The sequence below is a fragment of the Triturus cristatus genome, chromosome 2_1, assembly GCF_964204655.1.
Source record: "Triturus cristatus chromosome 2_1, aTriCri1.1, whole genome shotgun sequence".
Taxonomy (NCBI): domain Eukaryota; kingdom Metazoa; phylum Chordata; class Amphibia; order Caudata; family Salamandridae; genus Triturus; species Triturus cristatus.
The window spans coordinates 834,550,069-834,567,255 of NC_140581.1; the positions used below are offsets into that span (position 1 = coordinate 834,550,069).

The 17,187-nt window shown below is 49.8% G+C and overlaps 1 protein-coding gene across 1 annotated transcript in view; it reads right to left on the minus strand.

Moving 5' to 3' along the window:
* DAPK1 (death associated protein kinase 1) overlaps nt 1–17,187 on the minus strand; it is a 568,454-nt gene that overhangs the window by 83,277 nt on the left and 467,990 nt on the right. The gene's annotated exons all lie outside the window — the stretch shown is intronic.

The following is a 17,187-nucleotide window of genomic DNA, read 5'->3' on the forward strand; positions in this document are numbered from 1 at the left end:
CCGTAGGGAGCACTGTAGAAGGGTGTCCCCTGGGGAAGAAGATTGTGTTACTTCTTCGAGGTATGGCGTAAACTCTTAGCCAGTTATGGCCAGTTGTTGATTGTGTGTTTCCTTCACAGTTGGAGCTGAAGAGTGTTTTTACTGGTCTCCTGCAGATTGTGGAATGGACTTAAAAATGATGTTTATTGCTGCTGCCCCAGCAAGTGAAGTTCCATAAAAGATAAGTCAGTGTGGGTTGGGTGAGCATGCAGTATGGCCTGTACTGTTAGAGGTCTATTTTGATAGGCTGCCTGCCCTTCTAAGGGCCTGATTTATATTGCGGCAGACGAGATATCAGTCACCGCTGTGATAGAGTAACCTGTCCGCCGAAATCTAAATTAGGCCCAGAGTCTTTGTCCTCCTGCTGCCCTAGTTCTCGCCTAATCTCAGGGGACTCCAGAGTGCTTTCTATTAACCTTGTTTCTTCAACAGCCTTTCCTGGGAGGCAAATCAGGTGCAGCTGATGTTGCAAAGAAGGAAGTGATAAGGTAGTCATAGACTGGGAAGGGGAGGCCTCCCTCGTTATCTAAATCGGGGAAAGCATTGCTCCTGGTGACAATCTTTGTAAGCCATGATGGCTTTAAAAGCCTAGGGGGGTTTGCACTTGTCATAACTGGTAAAGAAAGGAACTAGAGCCGGGGAAAAAATGCAGGGATGCCAAGAGAAATAGTCTTTGCTTAGGGGTCGCCGCCTCCACCCACAGCTGAAGCTTGCAATTAGGAAGTTATTGTTGTATTGATGACCTTGTTATTCCCTTATGAGGTCTTTAATTTACATGCCCGCCATCTCAAATCCTGGCTATTCAAAGGCCGGACTGTGGTTAGAGCCCACTAGGCCACAAAGAGGTAAAATGGCCCAGTTGATAAAGCCGCCAAGAACCGCCCTGCAGCACACTCCGACCAGGCCAGACTCCTCAATCCTGGGGGGGGGAAATGTGGTGGGCAGGGTTTGGGCGCAGCCCAAGGGGTCTAAGTGGACTGCAGGTATCTGGAGGTTTCACTGCCCGGGGCTCTATCGTGGTCGTGCCCAAACAACATTGGCCAGACTGACCAAATCGAGCTGAACCTGCCGATTCCCGATCCTAAGGGCCCCACTGGGACTCTCCTGACCCCCGTGCCTGCTCAGGGATGGAGGCGGAAACCGACAAAAACAGGTGGGCAGTGAAACAAAAAGCTGGTGAACTCAGCTGAGATTCACTGCTAAAAACCACTAGAGTCCGTAACAGCAAAAGAAAAAAAAATTACATCACGAGGCAGGCAAGTTTGATTTATATTCCAGCGAGGGAAGATAGGTGCGAGAGCTGTGGGCGGAACTGCAGGTGGGCAGAATTTAGTAAGGATGATGGGTGGCCGCAGTTGACTTAAGAAAAAACCCAACCTTCCCATTGTAAGAAAAAAATCGATTTTGTGTATTTATTTGTGAATTAAATAAACTATTTAATCATTTGTGTATTTGTTTAATGAATGCATGTCTTCTGTGCTTTTTGTATTGTTTTATAATTCAAATCATCAAAACTGCTTAAGCCGGAGTCCCTGGCTTCCAGTAAAGACTCAGTGGGGGTCCCTGAATTAAAATGCTGATTCAGTGGGGGACCTCAGATTCCAGTAGTGATCAAGTGGGGGCCCACAGAAGTCAAAAGGTTAGGAAACTCTGATCACACTGATCTAGAGGATCGGAGGTCTAGGGTGGTCTTCAAAGGTTAGCTGTACAAATACTTTTCCACCACATTAAATTATAAACAGAGTACATCTACTTGGTAAGAAAGTGGGCCGGTGGCACTGAGTAGCTACCAGGCCTCTGTAAAAGCAATTGTAATTTTTTTTTAAAGCAGTGTCTGGGGTGCAACAGGTGAGCGGGGGGAGGAGGGCGAGCAAATGGTGGAAGAGGGCAAGAAAACATGCACTTCCAAGGATAAACACAGGGATATGATTTCAGCATTGGAGAGATACTAATACAGTCAAAATGATAAAGAAGCCTTGCTCCAGGAGCAGGGCAAAAAATATAGCCGGCTCTTTGTATTGCTGTATTTTAGGCAATAGGCCTCCGACCACAGCTACCAGTAGATGAGAGCTTTAAAACAATAAAAAGGATTGCAACATTAATATGGTACTGCACAAACACATTCTTTTGATATGAGGCTTTTATACCGCAGGTACTAGTAACATGTTGTATTGAACTATGTTTTACACAGATGGTGAAATACGGTACACAGGAGTCGGACGTATGGATAGATTTGTGCATATCAAACTCAAAGCTGAAATTGCTGTTTTAGTGCAAAGATCGTTCTCTCCTCCTAAAGGACACAGTAAGAGCAAGCAGAACTCATTTTAATTACTCCTCCTAACATGACAATTTGAGCAATCCTTAGATCAGCACTTAGTAGTGCTATTAGAGGTGAATGTGGCAGTCACCAAGACCAAGCATCGCTAAGACCTTATAACATTTTGTCAGTATACAGTGCTTGCTGCGGCTGGTTTGCCATACTGCGGCACTGTTAGTGACTGGTGATAGTTTACCAAGCTCACTGACATTTATTCAATCTACTTCTAAATGATAAAAGGTTGAGTTCACTGTGTTTTTACACTTGTTTCACACAAATATCAACAGGAAAACCTAAACTCATTTACTGGCTGAACCACTTAAAAGCCAGATTTGTTTGATTGGAGTTGTGTGTTGTTGCTTTAGTTTGTTCTCTATCACATGATCGCCTGCATTATGGAAACTATCTAGCTGCTGTATCCGTCACATGAGTCAACAATGATGTGTATCGGTGCAGCATTTTATCACTGACTATATCTCTTATTTTATGGACTGCAACACCACCATCTGTGATTTGAGATCAGTGTAGGAAGCCCTGTCTTTCTCATGGCTATATAATAAATCAGTCTTTTTATTATGAAAATGAAATCCCTTATTATCTTTAAAGGCAGCAGGTCAACCTCTTCCCTACACATCCAAATGGAAGAATTTGTTATCACTCACAATAGGAGGATAACTCCATTCCACACCAAGTTAGAAATGTAGACTAGATGATAATTCAAGATGCCATATGAGCCACAATACAGTGCGTACCCCTATGGATGCCTACAGCGAAATCTAGAGCACCATACGGTACCGTCAAGCTTGGAGTACACAAGTATGCAGAAGAATTAAGCCTTCACCCTCAACTCCTATGGGTCATGAGCCATCCTCCCGACACTGCTATAATTCCAGGTCAAAATGTTCCAATCAAGGCCTCTGGATGTTGGCTACTGCTATCAAAGATCTAGATGGCCAGAGCTAGACACCAGAAGGAAAATGGCCTATGCATTTGAGTGTGGCAACCTTGGTAGTATATCTTATACAGTTATGTGTCCCGACATGGTTGTCTACTATTTTTCCAGTCCAGAGGAATTTAGATTACATGATAGGGGACTTATTTTTGATTTCTCGTGACACTAGGGACTAACATCCAATACCTAAATGTCATCAAATACAGTCTCACCTAACCCAGACTTTGCAGATAACAAGCCATTTGAGGCCTCCATTCCTTGGTTCCCTTCAAGTTTACCGGACATGATGTTGACTTGATTACCCCATCTGTGGAGTGCGGCTTTGCATTCAAGCTCTCACATTTGCTTTGTAGGTTTCGAGAAGCGCTTTTCAAAGACTTACTTCAGGCACCAGGCACAGCGATAGCATGTTTTATTAATCAATGACATCTTCCCCAACACTGACTCAGCATCTGTAACTCTGACCTCTGAAAATGGTGGAAGACATAAAACATAACATTGCTTTTTTTATTCACCCCAAGACACTACGCTTGAATAATATTAGGTGAAATCTGAAGGAAGAACAAACAACCTGGACCCCTGCTGCCCACTATAATTGATGTTTCACCATTATTAGAGGTCCACGTCCTCCAAAACTGGCAACTTCAGCAGCTCTTGCAGGTGACCAAGGGCCACGTGTGATGCACTGACCAGCAGGCACATTTGGGCACCACAGTCTATGTTGTATATGGTTATGTGGTGGACTTCCTTGAAATGTCCGGTCTCAAAATAGTCTCTGCACGGCAGTACTGACTTGCGTGCATAGGAGGAGTTCAAGACACCCGCAATAAGGCCAGGCTCAAATACACCGGTACGCCCCGCTGGCTCCGTATTATGTTAATACGGTCGAAAGGAGAGTTTCACTCAACCTCCATTGGCTCCACAACGATGCCAAGTACAAACCACAAAGGTAAACAATTCAAACGCAAAGCACCACTCAGGCCAAGATGGCCATAACCTGGAATGACAGCCTGGTAGCAGGCTTACATCAATGGTGATGCATGGACAGGCTGAAGCGCAGGGCGGCTGCAGACCGCAACATGGCATTAGGATCCAGGCAGCAAGATGGCACTCGTAAGGTGTGGCAGGAATCACTTGACCCCATCGCCAGTTGTAAAGCCTACAACAATGCATAAAGGACACAGGACTAGTTGTCATGTATGTTGCACGCTCTCCAACAGGAAAGGAAGATCCCACTCCCTTTTTCCACATTCTGAGTGGCCTGCCCATTCCTTCCTAGCGGTCACTCATTTTGAGATGCGCCACGAGGGAGGGAAAACTAGCACTTAGAAGCTCCACGGGGATAGTGGATGGACGCTGTGGTAAAAAGAGGTTCACTTAATGTGTGTAGACCGGGGATACCATTTACTGCCAAAATTGGCTGAAACATACAAATTAGTTTAGTACAAAAAACTCACACACTGGAATGTGTGCCTTGAAAAGTAAGCCTCAAGTGTGAGAGAGCTAGGTTTAAGAGGTCATGTCGAAAGACTTGTGAACCAAAACTTAAAACACCTGGCAACACTTTCTATTGTTACTCGCAGAAACCACCATTAAAGCACTCTAGACCTGGGTGCCTGCCAAATGTAGCTGGCTGCAGCAGCCGTGGCCCCTCAATAAACCACCGGGCTTCTGAAGCGCAGCCGAGCGGCGCGATTCCACAGAGTGGGCGGAGTCACAAGACATAACGAGCGCCCTCCGAGGGAAAGTTTCAAATTAGAGGCCGCGCTCGGGTTGTAAATCTGTACACACCACCTCGGCTCCTAGTTCTATTTTCAGCCGCATCCATTAGAGAGCGTCACTCGCCTGCTCGCCTCTGGCTGCGGATCCCGGGAATAACAGGGCATTGCCCAGCGCTGGATTAACGCAGCTCTTTCCAAGACCCTCTTTATATATCTGGACAGCTTCCAAGAAGGGCAGAAGCACCACACTGCAGGAGCAGACGATTGTCTTTTTTTTTTTTTATATATTTTTTACAATAAGACTGGTAATTTACAATAGTGCTCTGATACAGAAAGAATACGAAAATGACAATGTAAATATAATAGTGCCAATATCGGCAACAGTTATCACAACACACATAAGTACATAAATAAAACACACGACACTGAATGTAAGTGGAGAAATATTGCTGCAGGTTTATTAGCATAAGCAATATGCAAACATGGTGGGTTATCTTACGGGCGATCCCAGGGCAGGCCAGCCCCTATGCCGCCTGCCCGTCTGATAAGCCTAGAGTCACCATGGCAACGCCAATTGGTGTATACCTAATGTTGGGAGGGTCCCCCCCTCCCACCTGTGGACCACCAGTCCACTTGCTACACACGCCCCCCCGTGATGGGTGGGCGGAGCATACATGGCAGCCCCCGGTTGCTCAGACCCACAACCGCCTGTCGGTTAGCGGGGCGCCGTCGGTCTTCCAGTGGACACGCTAAAGATCCCTGGGTATCCTGGCTTAGCACCACACGGTGCTGCTGCATGCTATACCCCTTGGTATGTGCAGACCCTGGATCGCCCTGTAACTCCTCCTGCAACACAAAGTGAGAATTGTTAGAAAACCTGGCCCCCCCATTGTCCCTCCGGACGCCGGGTAAGCGGATGGGCGGGCAAGGCGAACGAGCGGACAAGAGGGCGAGGAGGGGGCGGAGACAGAATATGTACCCCCCTGGCTCCTCCCCGCCGGAAGCAGCTATCTGCTGGGGTCTCCCTTGGTCCATCCCAGGGACACGACCTCCCACCCCTGTGCCTTCCTGTGGCACTAAGGCGGCCGCCCTCAAAGGGGCGGGCCGCTGCGCAACCCCCCCCCGGGCAGCCTTACATAGTGCCAATATCGGCAACAGTTATCACAACACACATAAGTACATAAATAAAACACACGACACTGAATGTAAGTGGAGAAATATTGCTGCAGGTTTATTAGCATAAGCAATATGCAAACATGGTGGGTTATCTTACGGGCGATCCCAGGGCAGGCCAGCCCCTATGCCGCCTGCCCGTCTGATAAGCCTAGAGTCACCATGGCAACGCCAATTGGTGTATACCTAATGTTGGGAGGGTCCCCCCCTCCCACCTGTGGACCACCAGTCCACTTGCTACACACGCCCCCCCGTGATGGGTGGGCGGAGCATACATGGCAGCCCCCGGTTGCTCAGACCCACAACCGCCTGTCGGTTAGCGGGGCGCCGTCGGTCTTCCAGTGGACACGCTAAAGATCCCTGGGTATCCTGGCTTAGCACCACACGGTGCTGCTGCATGCTATACCCCTTGGTATGTGCAGACCCTGGATCGCCCTGTAACTCCTCCACAGCCTTGGGAGTGGCCACCGTCACTACCAGGGCCCCCCACCAAGGTAGACCTATTTCCTTACAACCTGCTGCAGCCAAAGCTTCCCCTAGGCCCAGTAGGTCCAGTCTATTCGCAACCCGCAGCTGCCAAGGCTTCACCAAGGTCAAGTAAAATTAAATTCATGCCTAGCGTGGAGAGGCGCACCCCATCACCCTCCAGACACCCTGTTGATTTGGCGTGTAAAAGGCCATGCCTGATGAAGCCAAAGCCTCTTAGCTCAGTGAACTTGCACATGGCGCTATTAACTTTTCTCCTTGACACCTCAATGGCTTCTCCTGAGCGGGCTCCTTGCCAAGGTAGCCTATTACTAACAACCTGCTGCAGCCAAAGCTTCCCCTAGGTCCAGTAGGAAAAGAACCGTGCCTAAACTAGGGAGGTGCACCCCATCTCCCTCCCGGCACCCTGTGGACTTGGCGTGTATAAGACCATGCCTGATGAAGCCAAGACCTCTTTGCTCTGCGCAACTGCGCATGGCTCCTGGTAGGCCATCATACCTACAGCATACTGATACCGGGCTTCTCCCAGGTCCAGTCAAAACAAGTCTACGCCCAACCGGGCCGGCGGCCAGCGTGCACCATCAGGACAGGTTCCCCCAACCTTTCTAAACTCCTCCGTGGATTTGACTGAAATGACCTTAAACCTAAATAGGCGATGGTCCAAAGTTGCCTTCGCATGGCTAAATAACAATCCCTTTGCCAAGACACTCCTGCCTGGCAGTGCCCAGCCTGCCTTCCTTCCTCTTTCACTCCGTTGGAGTACGCCCATCGTATTCCATCAGTCACCACCAAATGTAAAGCCTTGCCCTCCCAAAATTCTGCTAGTATACCAGGGAGAGACAGGTCAGAGTGACCACCGAGGAGAACAACGTGTAAAATGCTTCTCTATTTGAATACTGGAAAAGCCAATTGGTCTCCAACAGATTTATAGCTTAAAGTGTTCCCCCGGTGCTTCCCTTAATCATATGGACCATAGGCCCCAGTTGGAAGGCCACTTCCACAACCTGCATAGCTGCCAGCCAGTGCTGGAGGGCGGGCGAAGTTACCCGGTACTGATGCTCGCAAAGGTACCTGTTTCGTCAAACTCAAGGGCGTGCTACTAAGTGAGCAACCAGACTCTGCCCCAGTACCCAGAGGTCAAACCCAAGCCCCTCCAAGTTCTGCTGCTTCACCTGCCTGTTAACACGAATCCCAGGGCAGACCACCGGCCTATAACCCATGCTTGGCCATGCCTGAGCTAAAATACCTCAGAACAGCCTGACAACAGGCTAACCACCAGCATTGCGTTCTGAATGTTTCTGACACTGCCAAGAAACATGCGCATAACTAAAGCAACTGGCACCATGCCATAAAAGTAACAATTCAGCCTTCTATGAAACAAACGTGCCCTTGTGGCGATCAGAGTAGTGCTCCCTCCAAGCCAGCAGCCCTACTCAGCCAACCCGCACCCTCTTGGCACTGGCACACCCCCGCCACAGCTGCCCTCGAGTGCCTGGTCGTGTGAGGCCATAACCTATGTTTCATCACTGCGTCATACCGGGGTATGATGACCCATCTAACTCTACTGCTGAGTGCCCATTGCACCATCGCAAGTATGCCTTTGCCTGCTCAGAGTCTGGCTGTAAAAGTTGGAAGACATTGACCCCCCAGCCCAGGGCGAAGATGGCAGCATTACAGTATCTGGTGCTATAGACGGTCCCCGTACCCTGATGGGACAGAATGCAATTCCCTTGCTCCTGTTGAGCACGAAACCAAAACCAATTGCTCACCCTGGTTTAATACCTTCCTGCTGCTAATCATTTCCTAGCTGAATGTTGACAAATCCATGTTCTGTAATGGCACTACTTCGCCGCCTGCACCATTCTGCCAGTGCCGAAAAGACCTTTGTCATGCTGCCTGGCCTCATCAATCTTGCCCTGTTCTAGCAGCGCCCGCTTCAGCCGAGGAGCAAACAACTCGCCGGTACCCCCAAGCTGGCCCTGATGCGAGACAAACCGGGCCAAGGCACAGCAGTGAGGTACTAACTAATAGCAGGTCTAACAGCGTCAACAGGCGTCCTCGGCTTACAATAGGCGTGGTGGAGTGAGGGTATCCAGTGAGAATCAAGATGACAACTTCCCATCTGACCGACCGTGGTGGGAACCACTCCTGCATATTCTAGTACACATGGTCCCAGTTCACATGTCACTGCCTGATGTACGTGCCCTAGGTACATGGTGCACTGCCGCACAGCTTGGCCCCTCAACCACTTCCCAAACCTTGGAAGCAAGCCTTTGCTGGATGCCCTCAGATCCTAGCCGTGCGCGCCTCACCCAGGGGGTTCCCTTACTAACGAAGCTTTCTTCCTACTGCTAGCCGGCGTAACGCTCAGTGTCCCAGGACATGAAATGCTACATCCAACACATAATCTACGTTCTACGACCGCCAGCGAAGGATGAAGTGTTCACCAAAACCCAGAAAGGAACATCACTGGCCGAGAGACAAGGCAAACAATGCTAGGGCCAATCAACCGCCTCCCTCCAAAAGTTTCTGCTGGTAATTGACCAAAAACTGGCCGGGACCTTAAGTAGTAATTATCTTGCGCCGTTATCCAAAGTTCCCGCACATGCTGGTACTGCACGAGCACTCTGGCCAAGTGCGAATTGTGTTTCCTCAATATTCTGGGATAGTGTTTTCAACATAGAAAGACAGCCGCGGCTCACTGGTATTACTGCAAATAATATTCTGTCACCTCCTTGGTGAATCACCTTGGCCTTCAATGACCGCACCGTCCTGTGAACTTCCCAAGCCCCATATAGGCCCCCCCTGCCTACTCACTGCTCCCTACAGCAGGACAGTTGTGTAACTCTAACCAGGACTCACCAAAGCGGCCCCATCAGTTAGGTCCACACTTAGCTCCTGCTGTGCTGTAAACATAGAACATCACAACTACCCAGCGTTGCTCAGGCAATGCGTAAGGGGTCAGACCGGCCACTAGCACGCCGCGCAGCTACTAGGTGTTCAGCTCACTGAGAAGCCTAGCTGATCGACAATCCTAGCGTTAATCGAACGCGCATTGAGAAATACATCTCAAGTTATACAAATGTAAATGTATGTGAACGTAAAGGAGTTGAAACGTAAAACATGAGCTCCAGTTACATGATATACAGGCACGTGTCATTGCATCCCTACATTTACTACAAAAGGCAATACCTACAACAAGCCCATCTATTGCTAATCAGTGCTTCTATTTGCATAAGGTGAGAAGCCACATTATAGCTCAGTTGCAGGCAACCGAGAGCTAGCCGCCCCCACTCCTTGCTCTTGCGCTCCACCAGAGCCCCAGACCCCCAAATAAGAACAAGCCAAGGCCACACAGTCTCAGTTACAATGAACAAAACACTGTGGTCTCGGTTCCACTGCCTAACCCATAAATACTGAGCACATGTCATGCATCCCTATATTAAATACGCCCTTTCTGGACACAATCACTTTTAACAGCATCGCACCATCTCTGGAAGTAACAAGGTCCTCATAGTAAGGAGATCTTGCCCTCCCTGCTTGGCCTTGAACCCTGATTTGGAGGGACTAGTCGCACCCAATGCTGAGAACCTTGCCTCTGAGGCACGGTTGCTGGTTACTCTCAACCGGCCCGAGCTGCTGAGCCACGTAAAAGAACTGCACTCTGTATGTAGATTAAAAGGTAATGAGCGGGCATGGCAAAGCATTTCATAGAAACCCGCTTACTGCCACAGTTCCAGCGTAGCTGTGAGATTCACTTCCCTTGCACCATTACAATAAGTTAATAGAAGTTGTCCGTCTTCCCCCGGCTCAAGGTACTTCGCTAGCAAAATATATTGGTGAACGTGACCTGGCCTGTGCACCTGCCGGACTGCTGGCGGAATCGCAGCGGCACTGGTGACCCGACCACAGCTGCGCACATGAATTACATAACAATAACCTTAGCATCACGGAGCGTGCTGTGTGGCCCAAGGACCGACTATCTGGGTATCATCGGTTACATTCGTGTCCAAGTGAGTGCAGCAACGTGAAGGCCTAGCCCAGAAATGCGCCACTGGAGAGGCCTGAGGGAAGAGAGGACTACTGATGGAACAAGCTATCAATGAAAATAGTAAGCTGGGTGATCTATGGGAAGTGCATGTCCTAGCAGGATAATCATGTAGTTCCAAATGTCCTAATTGTGCCCGTACAGTGGACAAGGCTTGTAAGTGATGCACATCTAAAGTGTAACAAGACTGAAAGCACCCAAAATTAAGTCCCTCCTCCTGCCGTATTCAATATCCAATAGAAATACTATACTCTATTCTGAAATGAATGAATGTACTCTTAACATTGGCATCTGTTATATAGCGCGAACTCAGCCCGAAGGATAGGAGCGGTGTGCATGAGCACCGTAATTACATTACATGCTCAGTCACGGGGATATTAGGTGATTTGCCCTGAATCACAGGATGTGGACGCGACCTCGAGGCTCGGGCCCTGGTATCCTGCACCAAAGTAAGCAGCCTGAGCCTCAGGGCCCTGCACAAACGAGGCGCTCCACACCCCCCACAGCCGACATTGCGCCTCCATCAACCCGGGATGTCTGGCGACCCAGGGAGGCCGAGGTGAGCGTCGCCCCGCAAACGAGGCAATGCGGACCTCACAGTGCCAGTCCTCTCTACTGTGAGAATGCTAACATGACTCCGTGGTCGCAAGGAGCGAGCCACGGGTGTCATATAGCGCAAACTCGACCCGCAGGATAGGAGCGCTGTGCAAGAGCACGTCTATTGAGGGTCTCAGATAAACCTCCTCTCGCCACCGGGAGAGGCGACTGTCGTGCGGGCCCCCGAACCAGGGAGGCCCCCAGCCGCTCCCGCCGGAGTACCGCCCGCACAACCTGATCTACCCCGCCACCCTACGCTCCCCCACAGAGCAGCCCGTGGAGGAGGCAGGCCAGCGCGCGTTGGCCGTGGACAGGCTTGCACGAAATGTGGCTCATGGTAACAGCCAATGAGTTACATGATACCGGAGGTATTGGAGGGCTTACATAGCCGTACATCACAATTCATGAACGGGGAGGTAAGTGATATGTCGTAAATCACAGAAAGTGGACGCCCACGAGGCTCGAACCCTGGTTCCTGCCCCAGAGGCGGCAGTGAGGCGATTTGGATTGCAATATGGTGCCAAAGGAGCATACATTTGACAGGCCCAATGCGACGCACTCATCTCTACAAGTAAGGGCTGAGACTCCCTCAGTCATCCCCCCCCTGCCACATCGGCGTCATTGTACAGCGTTTTTCATTTTTTTTTTTTTTTTTTTTTTTTTTTTTTTTTTGGGTCATCGTGTGAACTACTTTCATATATGTTAGGGGACAGTTCACACACGTCACATGCTATGGAATTACATGTTCACCGCCTAAATGTGGCATATTATAATCTACTGTTGGTTCTCCATCTCAGGTGAGGTGTGCTTGTGCATGTCTACTTCTGACATGCCATTTGGGGCCAAGTGGCGAAGGAAAGATTTGCCTAGAATCACGGGTGAGGACGCAACCTCGAGGCTCGAGCCCTGGTTTCCAGCACCAAAGACGGCAGCCTGGCTGTTAGGCAGCCAGGGCTCGTGCTCATGCCTGCTAACATAACTCGACACAATGGCCTCACTAAAGGCACACTGTGCTCACTAAAGGCACACTGTGCTTCTACTAGCAGGGAACGCACATCGCACCCAGAGCCCACTGGATGCAGTGGAACATAATTTCTGACTTGCAACCTCCGGCAGCGTAGCTACCTCGTTCAGGCCGTTGCGGTCCCCCACTGCGGTGCCTGCTTGTCTGCCTGCAGTCCGGGCGCTGCGCCCCAGCACATCGGAAACATTGCTGAGCCGGACTCCCTGCCCTGCCCCTGGACCAGAGACTTAACCCCAGGGGAAGCCCGCGAGGAACCCGCTGCCCCCTGTCCCGTCCTCCCAGAAAGCTCTGATTCGCCCCAGAGGGAGCCCGCGAGGAACTCGCTGACCCCCCCCCCCCTCTCCTCCTCGGGAACAATGACCCTCAGGAACGGTCGTGTGACGCTATACATGAGCACCGTAGCAGTGCCGGAGATGGAGCGCTGTACATGCGCCCCGTGAAGTTGTACCGGGGCACATTAAGATGAATGATTCACCCCGGACCACACTGCCTGTGAAGTGGTGAAGTCGGGATTAGAACTCGAGTCTCCCGTTTCCCCAGTCAACTATTCTCAAAAGGCCACCGGATCCCCCCCTTTTACAATATGCAAGTCCCTCTGAGCACCCGTGAAACATTGCACAGGGTTGGGCCTTATATTTCAACACCGCATAATTACTATTGCTCAAGATCGGAGCGCTGCACCTAAGCCCATGAAAGCATTACACATGATTGGAGCGCTATACGTGGGCATCGGGAAACAATCATGAGTCTGACACGGGTGTGTGCGTGCTTAAGCCCCGGCTCCCAAAGATGTGGACGCGCCCTGGCACCGAACTCGGCAAGTTGAGCCGCCGGCCCACACCCAGGCCCATCCCCCCTAGTGCGGGGGGGGGGCGGGACGATGTGCTCGCCCAGGCCTTAACTAGCTGCCCGAACCCCGCACCCAAGGCTTTTGCCACTAGCAAAGGCACTGCTCTGCAATCCAGATTCAAAGCATGACCGGGCTCTGGGTTTGCCATGGAAAGCTGGGGGGGGGGGGGGGGCGTGATAATCCCCAGCTCCCGGGTGAGGACTTGCCCTCGAGACTCGAGTGAGTAAACGGCAGATGTGCCGAGCAGCAGTTGCCGCGCGCCGCCTTCTGCGCCGAGGGGACCCTAAATACCCAACGGGAGTCGTCCGGTTAAGCCGACGCACCACATCCGAGATGTGCAGCTAGGCCCTTCTAGAGCGGCGTAGCTGATTACCGAGAGCCCGCTGGGAGTTCAACATTTTTTGCCGCGCTGTCTGCCCCAACCCCCCGCACATGATAGTGGGAGGACTCGACCCATACTGCGATAGGATCACCGCAACAATGGAGATGGGGAGTAGGGGTGCAAACTAACCTCGATGTCCGCGGTGTAGACTCCGGCGACCACAGGCGAGACGGCGAGAACCAGAAGGCGAACGAGCGGACAAGAGGGCGAGGAGGGGGCGGAGACAGAATATGTACCCCCCTGGCTCCTCCCCGCCGGAAGCAGCTATCTGCTGGGGTCTCCCTTGGTCCATCCCAGGGACACGACCTCCCACCCCTGTGCCTTCCTGTGGCACTAAGGCGGCCGCCCTCAAAGGGGCGGGCCGCTGCGCAACCCCCCCCCCCGGGCAGCCTTACAGTCCATACCCATGTGTAATGACGACAAATGTATGAAGAGTACACGGCATAAATGTATTGACCACCGCACACGTAATCCCGTCGTTGAACGCCTGCTGCTAGTTCCTTTAATCACTCGATAACGGATTCCCTCCCCAAGATTCCATTCCCAACGTTCGGAGACCCGCGCCCAAGGTAGAGCGCGCTGACGCATGGGAACATGGAGGGTAGAGAGAGGAATTTACCTCAAGGAGAGAGCAATGAGGAACAGAACCTACATAAAGGAGCCGTATATTACACCCTGCTCCATATGGAAAGGGACAAAAACACAGCAGCAGGGGAGGTTACAGCTTCTGGGGTTTTTTTCCTAATGAATATGCAGCATGAAAAAAATCGTTCAAACTGACAGTGGTAGACAAAAAAAGCATTTAATTCGAAGAACCAAGAATAGACAATCTGGGCTAATAAAATAATAGCTGGTTGTCATATCTCACCCCGCTACTATGCTGCCTTTCCATCTGAGCTCTGCAGCGATAGCATTCCTGCTTTCACCCCTCCACTTTACCAGGTGCCTACAAGAAACGTAGCCAGAACTTCAAGGGAATCCCGCCCGGCAGACCAATCAGCAATTAAACAGTGGCCTCGTCTACAGACCAGCAGTAGCTTTTCCAGCACTATAACAACAAACCTTGTAAAGCCAAGCCTGCACTTCAGCAGCATACGAGCTGGTAGTCCAGTCACCACTTCAGTAGCAGCCCCACCTGCAGACCAGACATCACTCTAAGCAGCTGCCCCACCATGAGACTGCCTGCAGGCCAGTCTGCACTTTAGCGAGGCGTGGTATCAGACAGTAACACCCTTGCCTCATAATCTCAAATTCCAGCTTCACAACGAACACACTGTGTGATCATTGGCAATTCACACCACATATTTATGTGTCTTTTTCCTTTTAAAATAAATAAAGGATGGTGCTTTTAAATGTTCAGAACAAAAGGCAGGGTTATCCTCACATTTGTTTAGGTGTTAGGGGTCCTACAATAATGGAAAAGGGAAGGCAAATTTAGCTTGTTAGTGCAAAACTGAGGGTGACCCCGCCCAGTCTCACAGGCGCAGAGTATGATCAAGTAGACGATACAATGAAACTAGCTGCACTTTAGGCCTGAAGCCAGTAGGGGGCATCAGATGCATTGTGAATTGGTCAGAGGCAGGTGTCCTCTGATGGCCCAGCTCTCATTTGATATTCTTTTTACCAGTCTGCTTTACAGCGAGAACATTCATTCAGACCACAACTTCACTTCGGAAAGTTTAGGCGGAAGCACTAATTTCAGACCAAAGCACCCCAGTCACCGTCTTTTCAAAAGCTTCACAAACCTAGAAAAAAATTGTAGGTACGAGTGGAAATTCCAGAGACCAACCAAGTGGTGTCTGTTGGCCTGATGTTACAGAATGAGGAGCGCTTAGAAAGATGAATGGCCCGGTACTGCACACGGGGTGCCCTTGCGCTATCTGTGAGGGGGCACAATGCACCCGCCAAGCAAAACAAGTGCACAGCATGCTGCACCTAAGAGAAGTGGAGAAGCCATCATCAGCTCATAGCAATCCGAGCTGTGCGCACACATTCTGGACAATGCGTACAATCCTCTATATTTTGCTCTGGCCAGCCCACCACAGCTCCTATGCTGGAATAATTATGTATGTGCTAGGGAATATTGCACTGCAACTGCATGGGCTGCATCAAGTCTGTGTTACAGATTTGGTCCTCTAATGGGTGGCGAGTGTGCCCTTACACTGTGTGCTGACAGCCTCAATGTGCTTGTGTCTTCCAAAACACCTCTTTGAATGCATCATGTCTGTGGTTTCCACTCTCATCTACCACTATCTCCCAGGTCGGTGCTCTATGTTAACCCTTCTCTTGCCTTTCCCCCATGCATCCTCCCTTCTTGTACCTTATACCCCGCCTAGTGCATGCTCCATCCCTTGTACCTGTGCTCCCTCTTTACCTCATGCAATTCCAGATTAGCCAATGCCCTCTTACATAGTCTGCTCCTCTTCCTCCTCCTTGAAAGTGGCAATCGGTTTGGGCTTGATAGTGAAAAGCTACTCGCCAAACTTCTTTAATATACAACAGCGTTACACTGTGTGTAAGAAGTAATCATCAGGTACTTCCACCCATGTGCTACCTCGTGTGTATTGTTCAAGCTTGCCTACATCTTTTTTAATATAAAAAAAAACACAAAAGAAATGGCCCAATCGGAGCTCTGTTTAGATGTCAATGTCGTCAGATATAGACCGGTAACTTCTCTCATGGATTTTTCAAAGACCAGTGGGGTCTTCAGGAAACCAGGCTTTTATCTTAAATATGAAATGGGAGAGTGCAGGGCACAGACATGCTTCAAAAGCAACACTATGTGCAACAAAAATATGAGTCATAGGGCCAGATTGTTTAACAGGCTGTTGTGATGCATATTGGCACGTAGAAATAACCAGACACCGCCAGTACAATAAGAGAGGGTTTATTGTAAGTTGAATTGATACATACATTACCCCACCAGAAGCAGATCTAGTTAGATGCTTTGTCTTGGTATGATGCAAGATGTCTTAAAAAGTGAATGTATTCCCAAAGGTAAGCGGTGAAGACGCCCTTGTTACTTTCTTTCTTTAACTTCATTTATTATTTAATTTAAATGAATGCTTGCCCGGTAATTTATCATCTTTTTAATGTTAGTGCTGAGTTAAGTAAACAACAGCGCAGTTCTGCTTTTGACCAGGGGCTGCATGTAAAGGTCAAAAGGGCCAAATGCAGCACTGTTTTAAACAGACTCCTACCTTTCCCGTAGGTTCCCATGGATCCTTATATACAGCGCATAAGGAGATACTGACTGTAAGGATACACTCCTCTGAGCATCTGGAAAATATTCAGATTATACCCAGGCATATAACCCTTGGCTGCAGCATAGGGCAGCCTATAAAGCATCATGTCCAAATCTTTGAGCAGCAGAGCAATGCAAGGAGTCCTATTTTTATGTCTGGCGTTAGCCAAGACTTTTTGGTTTCACCAAAATTATATGTATAACCTATTTACTCATAGGGCTTTTCAGCCTTATCCATTGGTTTGTTATTTTTCTTCTGCCCACTACAGCATACAGTGTGGGACCACGGGTCAGCCCATTTCAGCCAATAGCTACCTTCAATGTGCATGGCAGCTTTCTGCTCTTTCACAA